The sequence below is a fragment of the Dipodomys spectabilis genome, unplaced genomic scaffold (assembly GCF_019054845.1).
Source record: "Dipodomys spectabilis isolate Male_0828 unplaced genomic scaffold, ASM1905484v1 ptg000307l, whole genome shotgun sequence".
Taxonomy (NCBI): Eukaryota; Metazoa; Chordata; class Mammalia; order Rodentia; family Heteromyidae; genus Dipodomys; species Dipodomys spectabilis.
Genome location: NW_024870984.1, coordinates 1,078,140 through 1,093,125, shown reverse-complemented (window position 1 = coordinate 1,093,125; position 14,986 = coordinate 1,078,140). Strand labels below are relative to the sequence as shown.

Below are 14,986 nucleotides of genomic sequence, written 5' to 3'. Positions count from 1 at the left end.
ATGTCAATATACATTCGAGTTGTTTGTATACATCTATAATGTTTTCTGTAGCATTTGTGATTTTTTAATAAGAAATAATTTTAACTTATCTGTTGAAATGAGTAGTACAGAAACTAAAGATATTTCTGGTGCTTGTCTGAAAAAAGTATATTTTAAAATATTTAGTATTCTGTGTGTATAGTATCCATAATCTAGTTCATTCTCTCCTAGATATAATACTTTGAATTCAACATTGTTTTATAATATATAGGTTCATTAATGTGTCCTTTCAGATTGCATTCCATATAGAAAAGGTTTAAGATTCCTTTAATTCCTAGGTCCTTATATAATTTTATTTCTTTGGGATAAAATGAAAATGTTATCTAATTTAAAAACTTTTATAAAGGTTATGCAATGTAAAGGCCTTCATAAAAAGGTGAAGATTAAATGGTGTAAAACAAACTTTTATTCCTATGAATTACATGTATAATTACACTTGTATATTTGTAATCAACTGTTTAATAACTGTTTTTCATTTCTTCACAAATTTTCATATCATCCTTGTGCAAGAGCCATGTTAATCTCTGTATTGTAATTTGGATAGATGTGCTGCGGAAGCATGTAGTATCCTGTAAATTTAAGTAATTAATGATGCAATCTTAAGACAGGCATATATCCTTGGTTGCCTATTTGTAACAGGGAAACCTTATTGTTTCCTAAATTTCTATTCATCTTATTTCTGTAAAATTCTGTTTATGGTGGAAAAAACTTATATTGATTCTTCAATTGCTCACATTTGCAATTTTTGTCAATTACTTTTTAAAGTCTTTTTTATTTGAAATTTGATCATACTTTGAAGCCTTTATAGGTAGGTCCAAAGGTGATGGCTTTTCAAGTACTTATTTATCAACTGAGTTAGCTTTGTGGAGCTAATGGATTCAAACTAAGCCTTGCTTAAGAGCTACTCTAAACTTCTCCAGCTTAAAATTTCCAAATTGAGGTCTTACTGGCACAAATGTCTGCCTGACCCTTTACCCTTGCTCCATGTAGGAACAGACCAACCAGAATATCTTACCCTGACAGTATAGCTTGTCTTACTGGAGCAAAACTAATCTTAGTTACAAGTGGTCATAGAGAGATTAACAGTTCAGACAGAACTGTTCAGACAGAAGGTATTTTTTCAAAATATAATTATTTCTTATCCCTACCATTTCAAAAGTAGCTAACGCCAAGAAGGTGAAAAAAATTGTTCATATGCATGATTACCTAATGTCCTGGCCTGTCCACCATCCAACCAGGCAGGAACTTACACCACCGATTTTCTATCACCAAATATATTCCATATCTCCAGGAGAAGTCCATATGTTTCTCCTCGTTATTAGGCCTTAAATTGGTAATGTTTTAATCACAGTGTTTCCTCTTGTCTCTAAGCTGTACAGCTCTGGATGGTAAAGCTTTAGCTCTAATTCTACCACACACTGAAGTAGAGGTAATGGAATAATATTTTAAAACAGTTGACTTTGTTACCCTAACCACAAAAGAACAATGCAAAATATTTTCTTATATTACATATACTTATATAATTTATAATTATATGTGCTGCTTTTATATTTCACACAGTGAATCTTACTAAAATTAATTGATAATTTGACAAATTAGTTGTTATTTACTCCAATAAATAGATTGGAATATAAATAATCAGGATTAGAATATATATTGGAATATAAAAAAATCAATGCAATGTTTTCGTTATAAACTTGTGATACCTTCTAAGTGTTCTTGGTTTCTGAATTCACATGGTAAAAAACCAATTTTGTTTTACTCTAATCTATAAGGGATTTTACTCTGCTGCTCTGTTTATTGCTTTAACTCGCTGGTCCCAAACTGTTTTTCTGCATATTTCTGAAGCATTTCTACTGATTATACTCAAATTTTGCTGATATGATGTCTAAAAGGTATTATTCTTCTACAGGACCCACGGGTCCTAGGATCCCAGGTCCCATTTATCTTCATCATCAGATAACTAGGGCAAGAGTTCTCATCTAGGCCAATGCAACATGCCAACAGAAAGTAACTGAAGAACCATCTCAATTTCTCCTTTCCTATATTTCAGGGCCCCAATTCCTTGAAATGCAGGAATTACCAGTAAGCAATTGTCAAATGCCAGGCAACTTAAAATGCAGGATGAAATCACAAAATGTTAAAGTGCAGTAATTGAAACTTTCAATTTTCAGATGACTATCCCATATGAGTGGACAAGACCACAAATGTCACAAGATTATTTGTAATACCCCTCTCGTAATGATTAATGAATGATTTCAGTCCAGCATCAGCAGGCCAAAAAATAGTTCCTGGAACGATAGATCCATAATTGGTCTACAAATGCTAGGAATACTTGACATAGAGGTCAAATATAATTCAGAAAAACATTGAGAAGATCCTTAGTGCTTCAAAACACTGGTATTTCAGTAAAACTTGGTTCTATAGTATAAAAATGTTGTCATTCTCAAACAAATGATAACCTACATTTAATTTCCTGAAAGTATATTCCTTTTCAAATAAACTTTTTAAACTCACACTTGCCAAAGTAACACTTTACAAGTAGATAATATTTAGTGACGTTACATGTTTTTCAAGTGTAGGGAGCAAGTTACAATAGAGTTGATTTATTTACCCAGCACTAATGCCAAACAGGTTCAACCATTCATTAAAATGTAGAAATAGTACCCCCCACCATCTGTGTTTTTCAGTAGGTGCATTCAAAAATTTGTTAAATAGATCAGCCTCCCATATTTCAAACCAAAACCTTAGCTAATAAAGTAAATTTCATCACATAATAAATAGATTTTGAAAACTCATTAATAGTTGCCTTATCATATGGTGTTTTATGTTTTCCCTATCTGTCTAACATAGTAAGAAATATGACTTTATGTCTTTTTTTAATTTTAATTTTAATTTTTTGTGAACACACTGTACAGAGGGTTTACAATTACATGGGCAAGATAATGAGTACATTTCTTATCAAGCATTGCAGCCTCCTCCTTTGTTTACCCTTCACATCCCTTCCTAGTGACTTTAAGTCTTAAATATGGGTACTCATCAGAGATTTGACAAACATAAAATTTGTCTTTTATTTCTATCATATTCCTCTACAGTAGTCAATTTTAGTTTTCTTCTTTTTCCAAAACTTATAGGTAGTAGAAAATATTATCCCATGTAAAATAAAATAATCACACACCATTGTACAAAGCCATTTACAAAACTGGTAGTTAGGAATACATTCTAAGCCCTTTTTAAACTTTCTTGTTGACTACAGATTAATCTTTCAAATGGAGGGGAATAAAATCATGTCTAGGTGCTTCATGTCTCCAGTCTTGCAAATTGTTACTTCAGATGAATGAATTATGGAAATATAAGCTGACATCAGTTCAAGTATATGTAGGATCTAAACTCCATGGAATGTATATAAACCTTTCAAAGTACTAGCAGACAGTTTAACAGAATGACTATCAGAATGATGAAACCAGAGAAGAAGAATAGTAAAGACATAGAATGAATGAAAATGGAACGAGGAACAAGTACAGCTAGACTACTCAATGAACACATGTGAGAAAGGACGTGGTAAATTGGAAATAAATCTTGTAGAAGGGGTTGGTTTAGAATGATAGATGGAGTGACTCTGATCCTGGAACATTGGAAAATTAGATGGACATATTTAATTGTAACAAACTTGCACAACCTTTTTAAATTCAGTGAAAAAACACAACAAAAAAACAAACACACACAAAAACCACAACCACACAGCAATCTCTATAGAGTATGATTATGACCTCTCAAAATTTTAATTAGTTAATGAAGGACAATCTTGGGGAAAGCATACAAAACTGTTTAAAGTGGGCAGTTTGGGATAGAGGAGAATTTTTAACAGATTTAAATAAATTGTCTAAGGTTATAAATCACCTACATCTGCTGCAAATATTTTCTTCTGGGAATTCTCTTGGTCTGATCTGGACACTCCAGTCCTGAGCCACACTTGATAGCTTGTGAAGATAGAAGATGGAAGAAAAAAGATCAAGAACCCATTACTCCACTGGAGAGAAAACAGTCCTCTATGTTTTCTCTCAGTTCTCTTGACTACTTTTATTCTTAATTTTAAGTCAAGTGATTTGAATTATATTTTCCCTCTTTGTTCTGGCAAAGAAATTGTTCAAAGTAATTTACTAAATATTATTTGCCATTTTTTTCTATTATGATGTTTACTTGTCCAAGTGAGTCCATTAAACTTCCCCCTTTCATTTGGTTGCCACGGAAACCCAGCATCAATGTTAATGAGGACAATCTCTAATGTAAAACGTTGTCTCCAAAATACCAGTCCAAGAAGCTGTGATCACAAATATTTAGCTATATTTTTTCTTTTTTCGTTTAACTTGAAAGTTTTCTTGTGTCTAAAGTGCCCTCAAAAATAAGTACTCCACCTCTTTTTGGTTCAATCACTTCTAACCTCAAAGATATACTTTGCTAACAAGGTGCTTAGAGGAAATCGAAGAATTCTCCACCTTTTATCATCTCTCTTCAGGCTCTCCTTAAATACCATATCAGGATCAGTGAAGTTATTCTTTCCAAAATAATTTCAATAGATTATCTTTCTATTGGTCTTGCATTTGATCAGCAGAATGTATGGAAAAGAACAGAGTTAAATCATTCATACCTTGGATGACAGTGTCTGTTACAAAAGCACAATATTCCCATGTCCTATTTCTCTGTCCTTCTCTTAGCTCTTGTCTGATTTCCAACTAATCACAGATTCATGGCTTCAAGTCTAGTGAAGGTGAAGGACTATAAGGACTTCCCCAATGCAAGCTCTTCATGGTTTCTCTTTTATAACTCTTTTACTTGGATGTGGAATTTATTTTCATGTCTTCATTCAATCCGTTCTAAATTGAAGTGAACTAAATAGGCTCTGTAAAATCACCTTAGGTAGCAAAAATATTATGACAATGTATATCAAAATTTTGGCCTCCCTCCACTGCTGAAGCCAATATGCTTAGCTAGGGTTTCTAAGAAAGCCTTTTCTTGCCTTTTTCATTTGCTCAATTCTTTTCTGATCCCAAAACTTTTTGGCTTATTTAATAAGAGAAGTCTTCACTATCTCATGTTAATAAGGATATTATATTTTGTGAGCTACTAAGAAATGTGAAATCATTGGTTTAAAGTATCCGGTGAGATTTTCTTCTGTGGTTCAGTGCTTTCACGTGCAAAGACATTGTAGAAAGTATTACAAACAGAAAAGTCTAAACCCAATACCTTCTTACATTGTTGAGGGCACTTTCTCCCTAAATATTTGGACCCAAATTATCTTTTGCAAAGAATTACTGTTTGGTAATTAAAGTCAATTCAAAAAAAATGATGTCTTTTATTAAGAACTTTGAATTTAAATTCGACTACAACCTTGTTTCACACAGGTGAAGAGTAGATTTCCTCGGTAGGGACAATTCTCAAGGGAACCTACAGGATTTATAGCAAGGTTTCTGAGGTTTGTTTGTTTAGTGTGAAAATGAGCCGTCTTCACCCACATTGCTCACTCTCAGCTAAGTCTCCATGGATTACTTTGCATAAAAACCTATTTTCCCAAGCAATTTTAAATTTTCATAATAGGCTAAGTTGTTAAAAAGTTTGAACAATTTAAAATTTACCTGTCATTATTTTAAAACTCTTTTGACATTCCTTTATTAGAACCGCGAATTCACCAATCCTAACTCCACCTTTACCATCAAAAACAGTTAACATATTGTTTTCATGATATAGTGTCCACGAAACAAAACTATTATTTTGCAGTGGCTTTGTTATGCATATATATATATATATATATACATATATATATATATATATATATGTTTAAAAGCTGATTCTGAGCAAAATGAACTCCAAGTTATGGAAACAGAGTATTATTTGCGGTTGTTGTTTTTAATGTACTATGTGATTTCTATTTTCTTTGAGGTTTTTTCCCCTAAGCTTCATTCCCTGCTGTAATTGATTTTGGTAGCCTGTGTATTGTGTATATATTTGCCTTAATTAGGGATGGGAAGAGGAACAACAAAATGGTGAGACAAAGGACAAAGGCAAACCAATGCAATAGCAATACTCACAAGACAATATGTTGGAAATGTACATTACAACTTGTGAGGGGTATTGGGCTGAAGAAAAACTGTGAAGAAAATGAAGGAGGGGTAACAAGTTTGAAAAGTTATGCATTCTCTACTTTAAAATTACTGTAACCCCACTGTACATCACTTTGACAATAAAATTAAATTTAAAAAATAAGCTGCATGAAATAAAAATTTCACTGTATTGGTATAGTAAATATTCTTTATGTAGAAACTTTTTAAAAAGCAATACTGTTTGGCGTCTAATTTGAATTGATTACCCCTTTTTTAATCAGAAGACCATCAACTTGAATGCTATCCAAATAGACAATATTTTCACAATATACTTTCCAATATTTTGAAAAAAGAATAAATATATTACTTTCTCATGCTAAAAGCGAAAACAGTTTAATTCCATGGAAACTTATAACTTTTAAAATTATATACGTTGTTAAGAAGACAGAATATATGTGTTTTTCAACATTCCAATGACTAGTAACTACTCATTTTCAACTTCGGAAGATTCCATACCTGAGAGATTCAAAACAGTACAGGCTTTCATGTTATGTAATTCTGCAATAGATGCATTTTCCAATGGGGTGTTACTGATTGAGAGTCAAAAGAAAAATAACCACATTCTGGTAGAGGATAAAACTAGGTAGCATTGGTAATAATTAATTCTTCAAGAGTAAGCTCTTGTTTATAACAATAAGCTATTATTTTTATGACCATCAATACCAATATATATGATATACAGTCATCCTTGCCCAACAGTTGCCAACTTTTACGGTGTACCTCAAACTTCCCTTAATTCACATCATGAATAGCTTATATCTATTGTGAAAAAATACAACTCTGATAATGTGATGCAATATATGTTCTGGAAAGAACAGCACAATATACTGGGTTGCATCATTTCCCCCCCACACTGGTATTCTTGAGATCAGAACACTTGCAAATATTATTTATATTTATACTTTTTTAACTATCATATAAATTCTGGATGCTAAGATCGGAAGATTACAGTTGAAAGCCCACGCAGGCAGAAAGATTCCCTAGATTCTTTTTTTTATTTTATTTTATTTGTGAACACACTGTACAGAGGGGTTAAAATTACATGGGCAGGTTAATGCATACATTTCTTATCATGCATTGCAGCCTCCTCTTTAGTTTACCCTTCATATCCCTTCCTACCCTCCTCCCACCCCCCCCACCCAATCTCGCCCGCCTTCCCCCCACCCCCGCACCAACATTGTAAAGCTCGTTTTCGACATGACAACTTGTACTTCTCATTGTTGCAACAGGTCCACCTGTATCGTTAAACGACTTGTTTTTCCCCATCTCTTCTACAAGTTATACTGACATCAAATATAGTGAAAGCAGGGGTTATACTGTGGGGGAGGGACATACAAAGCTACAAAGAGATAATCTTATAAATGTGTTAGAAACAAATGCATGAAAGGAAAAAAAAACATTAAAATACATATCTAAGGGTTCATTTTCCTAACATCACATTATCTAACCTTTTCCGCTTGACTCATACATATACTAGATATTGCAAATAAGGGAAATCAGGGGACCTATGTTTCTTTGGGCCTGGCTTACTTCACTTAATATAATTTTTTCCAAGTTTTTCCATTTCCTAACAAATGGGGCAATGTCATTCTTTCTGATGGAGGCATAGAATTCCATTGTGTATATATACCACATTTTCTTATTCCATTCACCTAGTGAGGTTCATCAGGGCTGTTTCCATATCTTAGCTATGGTAAATAATGCTGCAATAAACATAGTTGTGCTGGTAGCTTTAGTGTGGTCTTGTTTGTAAAAATTTGGGTAAATGCCCAAAAGTGGGATTGCTGGGTCATCGGGGAGCTCTATGTGAAGTCTTTTGAGGAACCTCCATACGGCTTTCCAAAGTGGTTGAACCACTTTACATTCCCACCAAAAATGAAGTAAGGTTCCCTTCTGTCCACATACCCTCCAGCATCTGTTGTTATTAGAGTTTTTGATTTTTGCCATTCTAACAGGAGTGAAGTGGTATCTCAATGTTGTTTTGATTTGCATTCTTTTTATAGCTAGGGATGTTGAGAATTTCTTCATGTGTCTATTGGCCATCCTTCTTTCTCCTTCAGAGAAATTTCTCTTTAAGTGTTTAGCCCACTTATTTATTGGGCAGTTGATTCTTTGAGGATTTGTTGTTGGGGGATTTAATTTTTTGAGTTCCAAGTATATTTTAGATATGAGACCCTTGTCCGTTGTATGGCTAGTGAAGATCTTCTCCCAATCCGTGGGCTTTCTATTGATCTTGCTAGCTATGTCCTATGCCATGCAGAAGCTCTGCAACTTCATGAAAATCCATTTGTCCAACCTTTCTTTGATTTATTGTGTTTCCGGGTCTCTATTCAGAAATGTAATTCATGTAATGACAATTTATTTTATTGACTATTATAGCACATAGAACATTGACTACATAGAATATAGGTCTACATATGTATTCCACTTCATACCTGACACCCACAAGTTTCACATTAAAGGAAAACATGTCACCATCAGCTTCTTACTCCACAATTCATTGTTTGGAAGTGCTGGCATCTGAACTAATGGCCTACAAGGTCAAATTCATGAATGGGTGAGTGTAACCACGCCATCCTCCGGCAAATTGAGCTGACAGGTTGTTCCCAAGACCTGAGAACAAGCCCCAGGGGTTAATCAAATAAGAACAGGTTGACATGCAGATGGCAGTATGCTAATAAATATATATCTTTATAGAGTGCCAGAGATGTCTATATATTATTCAGTTATATAGAGTGTATTCCTACCAATTCCTGGGTATTTCTTATTCGTCCATGTAATTAAAGTTATTGTTTCATCCTTAAAATATTAATGAAATCACTCAGTGTCCTGAAATAACTGTGATCCTGTAAGTAATAATATTCTTTTAATGCTTCATAAATATTAAATAAAATCAACCAGCCTTCTGAAATGATGCTGTTTAGTTTTATAGGATCATCATTCATGATCAACTCATTCAACTGTGACATTGACCAAATTCCAGTGTTATTCCTATGGATGAGAACCAGTTTCTTAGTACCTCCTGCCCTTGGTTGGTGTCAGGACATGGATTCGAAATGAGGGCCTATGTTGTCATGTGGGCCTATGGCTTCCCTGATAGTCTTCCAGCCTTAAGCAATGCAAGATGAAGTACCCTTTGCCACAGTGTCATTCAGACCCAGAAGGGTCACTGTGCAAAGGAAGAAAACATAAAAGGCCACATTTTTTCTGTGCATTGTTTTCCCTGCAAAACCTCGGGGTCTAGGATCTCAGAAGCACCTGTGTGTCCAGTGGCTGCACCCCATTTTAGGGTGATCGTTGCTGAGGAAGAGTTGCCACGATCTGAGTTCAAGCCCCATGCTGAGAATAAAATTAGCTCCTGGCTTGCAATTCACACAGTTTATTCTTACAGGCTTTGAATTTGAACTCAGGGTCTGGGTAAATCTGCAGCAATGTGGATAATGGGAAGATCACCTTACATGAAGATAAAAAAATCAGGCCTGTTCACTAGTCCTGAATTCAAGACCCAGCCCTGGAAAATATAATATTCATATATATTTTAAAGATAGGATTTATACTTACCTATAGATGTTCAGTACATACATGTTTGGTGTGGGTTTTCCTTGTATCTTTTGTTTATTCATTTATTTACCATTGATTTTACTATGATGATACCCATACTGTTTATTACATTGATGACAACCTATCACGGAACATCTAGATTTTTAGAAATGTTCTCCATCATGCCTGACCCCCAGGATTCTCAGAGAAAAGGAAAAAAAAGTTTCATACTCTCCTTCTTACTCCACGATCAACTTGTTGGTTATGCTGGGATCTGAACTCAGGGCAGAGCAAAACCAATTGGCCAATCAGTCAAGGTGATCATATGAACCTGTGAGCAAATAAGGAGTGTGGCCATTCCCAGAATCTGAAATTGATTCCCAGGGTGGTCCACTATAGTCATAAATTCATAATTTAAACATAGGACTTATATGACATACATGTGTGGACAGCATCTTGTGTTCAGTGCAATTATTCTCCTTATTTTTCTCTAATTCATGGAGGTATTGTGTATTTTAATAAGTATGGTGACAGATATAACTGTGCTGACATGGATGACAACCTGTTCCCATGGTTACAGGGTTGTCTATGCACTCTCCATCGTATTTGAGACCCAGGACATTCACAGGAGAGGATACAAGGCACAACAACTGGCTTCTGACATCAGGATGAATCTTTTGTCAGTGCTGGGATTTGAGCTCAGGTCTGGGTAACTCTGTTACAATGTGCGGAAGGGGAAGCTCACCCTCTTTGAAGACTAGAATGTCAGGCCTGTGCAGGGCCTGATTTGAAGTCCCAGCACAGGACAAAATAACATGCCCACCTTTTTTTTAAACATAGGATTTCTCTTTACCTACAGGTGTGGTATGCATCTTGCATTCAGTGTGGTTATTCTTTCTATTTTGTGTCTTATTCATAGATGTATTGTGTATTTTATTGTGTATGGTGACAGAGGTATGATGACATGGATGACAATGCCCATATAGCATTCTCCATCCTCAATGAGACCCAGGACATTCACAGGACAGGAAAATATGTGCCACCATAGCCTTCTCACATCAGAATGAATATTTTGGTAGTGCTGGAATTTGAACTCAAAGCCTAACAGGCCCAATTGGTAAATGGGTCATGGTGAGCACACCAGGCTGTGAGACACTAAGGAACTAGGCCTTTCCTGGGACCTGAGATGGAGCACTGGTGGGGGCCAATATAGTCATAAATTCACAATTAAACAGTGTGTATATATATATTTCCGTACATGGGTGGGAGGCATCTTGCATTTGGTGTAGTCATTCTCTTTGTTTTGCGAGACTCAGTACTTGCACAGTACAGGAAAACAGGTGCAACGACTGGCTTCTCACATCAGGGTGAATTTTTGGCAGTGCTGGGATTTGAACTTTGGGCCTAGGAGGCTCAACTGACCAATGGGTCCACATGATCACACCAGACTGTGTGCCACTAAGAAGCTAGGCCATTCCCAGGAACTGAGATCAAGCTCCAGGGAGGCCAAAATAGTCCTCAATGATCATTGAAATATGGGATGTATATTCACATCCGTGTGTGGACTGCATCGTGCATTGAGTGTAGTTATTCTCTTTATTTTGTATGGTATTCATGGGTGTATTGTGTATTTTCTTGAGTATATGATGACAGGTATATCTGGGCTGACATGGATAACAATTTATTCCCATGGCCACAGGGTGGCCCAAGCATTCTCCATCCTAGCTGAGATCCAGGACTTGCACAGGAAAGAAAACAGGTGCAATGACTGACTTCTGACATCAAGATGAATCTTTTGGCAGGGCGAAGGGAATTTGAACTCGGGGCCTAGCAGGACCAAGTGGTGAATGGGTCCACATGAGCACAACAGCCTTTGGGACCTGCGATTCACCCCCCCCCCCTCCAACGAGAGGAGAGTGGGGAGCACAACAGTCATCCATTCATAAGCTGAAGGTAGTATGCAAATAAGTACACATATGTATAGATTAGGAGAGATGGTAAGCTGTGGTGGCCTCCTATCTGTGTGACTACCGATACTTGGATCTTTCCTGATGCCTCCATTTCATGACTGTGATGATTATTGTCATGCTTCATCAACTTCTTTACAAACAATCGATACCCCTGAGTCTTGCCCATCATTTCCTACTTACATCATGAAGGAACTACTCATTCAAGGATGAGATCGATCACATTCCATGACTCTTTCCAGGTCCAGAAACGAGTATCTCATGATCTCCCGCCATTCCCTACCCATTGGGGGGGCTGAATTCAAGCCTCAGGACTGGAAAAGTTAGTCCTTATATACTTTTTTTTTTTGGCCCGCTCGTGGGCCTGAACTCTGGGCCCAGGCGCTGTCCCTCAGCTCTTCACCTCAAGGCTAGCGCTCTACCTCTTGAGACACAGCGCTACTTCTGGCTTGTTTTTCTGCTTATGTGGTGCTTAGGAATCGAGCCAAGGGCTTCATGCATGCAAGGCAAGTGTTCTACCACTGAGCCACCTTCTCAGCCCTCCTTATATCTGTTTTAATGATAGGATTTATACTTCCGTACTGATGTTCAGTCCATATTGTGTTTGGTGCGGTTATTTATTTTATTTCTTGTTTCATTAATTTATTTAGAATTTATTTTATTGACTCTGATGACACCTGTACCATTTATTACATTGTTTACATCCTGTCACATAACATCCAGATGTTAGATGTGTTCTCCATCATGCCTGGGAGTGCCAGGATCCGAACTTAGCTCCTAGCAGGCCTAATTCATGATTGGGTGAGTTTGAGCATGGCAGCCTCTAGCCAATGAAGATGTCAGGTGGTTTCCAGGCTCTGAGATCGACCCCCAGGTTTGGCCAAAACAGCGATACATGGATAGGCAGAGGGAGGTATACAAATAAATATATATATTGGTAAAGAGTTCCATAGCTGTCTATCTATGATAGAATGACAACTACTATGTTCCTAACAACTCTTAGGTATTTATTAAACCGCCATTGAAGGAATATTATTCTTTTCATGTTTAATAAACTATTAATTAAGCTCAATCAGCATTCTAGGATTATTGCATGCAATTTTAGCATAGACCGATGTATAAACTACTCTTTCAATCAGTATTCCTGTGCATAGGAATGAGTCTATTGTGATCTCCTGCGATTGATGTCAGGACTGTGATTTTAACCCAGGGCCTATGTTGACAGGTTGGTCTATGTCTTCACTGATAGCCCACCAGCCACCAACAATGGCAGGTCAGGTCCACTTTGCAGCTTTGTCCTTCAGACCCAGGATGGTCACTGTCCAAAGAAAAAATTCGTAAAACCCCAGCTCTCTGCAGTTCACCACTTTTTGTGCATTCCAACTTGTTTTTCTTCCTGAAAGCCCTCTGGGCCCAGGATCCCAAGATCGGCTATGGGTCCAGAGACTGCACCCAAGCCAAGACAGATCCAGGCTGAAATAGAATTTCCACGACCTGTGTTCAAGCCCCATCCTTGGCCAAAAAAATAATATATATATATATATATATATGCATATATATATATATATTAATTATTTAACTAAATAAAAAATAAAGCTCCCTGGTTTGGAATTTCTGCCACTTTTCTTTTCTACCCTGGGATTTGAACTGAGGGTCTTGGTAAATCTGTAGCAATGTGAGTGAAGAGATGTCATTACTTGAGTTCAAACACCGTGCCAACCAAAAACGAAAAACTAAGTCACTGACCTCGGCAGTGGGAGGTAGTTGTGGAGATGGGAGGGAAGGGATGGTAGGGGAAAAACACAGGAGGAGTAAAACAATGCTCAATAGGAAATGTACTCATTACCTTTTCCTGGAACTGTAACCCCTCTGTCGAATATTTTTACAATAAAAAACATACAAAAAAAGAGAAACAATGTAGTTCTCAGAGAAGCACTTTGGAGGTAAGGGAAGGATGTTTGAATAGCTGTACAAAATTCTACACTGCTTTTTTAATGTTCAGTATGGAACTGAATATACATAACTGCTTCCATTACAAAAATTAAGTCACTGTCTTGGAACTGGGCCCAATATTTCTGCCATTGCTAGTTTTTGAGCTCACCGTCCAGGTAACTCTTTTGCACCATCGGTGAATGGGAACCTCATTGTCCTTGAGGAAAAGAAATTCAGGATAGAGTTCCCAGGGCCTGAATGAAGGCCCTGCAATGGAAAAAATATTTCTATACATGTGTAATACATGATATATATTTATATATGTATGTTAATTTCATATTAAGAATTTCATAATTGATTTTGTATTTGATTTTTCTTTGATTCATTTATTGATTATTGTATTTAGTATTATTATACACATAATATTATATTTTGCACATCTATTATAAAATTATACGCAATAATTTAGGACATTGACTCATTGTTCATTAACATTATATTAAGTGTTGAAACATGGTACATAATTGAATGGAAATATTTGTCACAGTCTTCACATGTTTAGAGTCTGTCCCAAGAATGAGCTTTGAGTTCAAGCACCAACACTGGCAAAAAAAAAAAAAAAAAAACTTGAGCCTAGTGAGACATATTCTTCTGGGACTCAGAGGAGGGCCGAGGTTATAGGTAAGAGGTAGGTTATAGGTCAGGTGCTGGTGGCTCACCCCTGTAAGCTACTCAGGAGGAAGAGATCTAAGGATCCCAAATCCTCAGGAGCACAAATCCTCAGGGATAGGATAGCATCCAGGCCCTGAATTGAAACCCCAGGATTTGCACACACACACACACACACACACACACACACACACACACCAATATAGAGAATTTGCCAGTCAGCCTGCACAAATTCCAACTCTAGCAACTCAATATAAAAAAAATAAAGATGGAGAAGGGAAGGAAAGACTTGCTCCAGGAAGTGATATAGTCAGTGCCAAAATTCCACAGTAGTTCTAATATGTGGGTACAAGACAGAGAGCCTCAGGCAGAAGATATAGCATGGGCAAAGTTCCTGAGGTGTGCTGTAGAGCAGGTGGTGTGAGTTGTATGAAAGTTCTGTGGCTTCAGAAAAGGCAGGCAGGGCCGGGAGCTGGTGGCTCACGCCTGTAATCCTAGCTACTCAGGAGGCTGAGATCTGAGGATCGCGGTTCAAAGCCAGCCCGGGCAGGAGAGACCGTGAGACTCCTATCTCCAATAAACCACCAGAAAACCGGAAGTGGTGCTGTAGCTCAATTGGTAGAGCGCTCGCCTTGAGCTGAAGAGCTGAGGGACAGCGCCCAGGCCCAGAGCTCAAGCCCC

At 36.8% G+C, this 14,986-nt stretch overlaps 1 pseudogene; it reads right to left on the bottom strand.

The window, feature by feature from the left end:
- Nucleotides 1–500: 500 nt before the first annotated feature.
- LOC122127705 lies at nt 501–600 on the bottom strand (annotated as a pseudogene).
- Nucleotides 601–14,986: the final 14,386 nt, after the last annotated feature.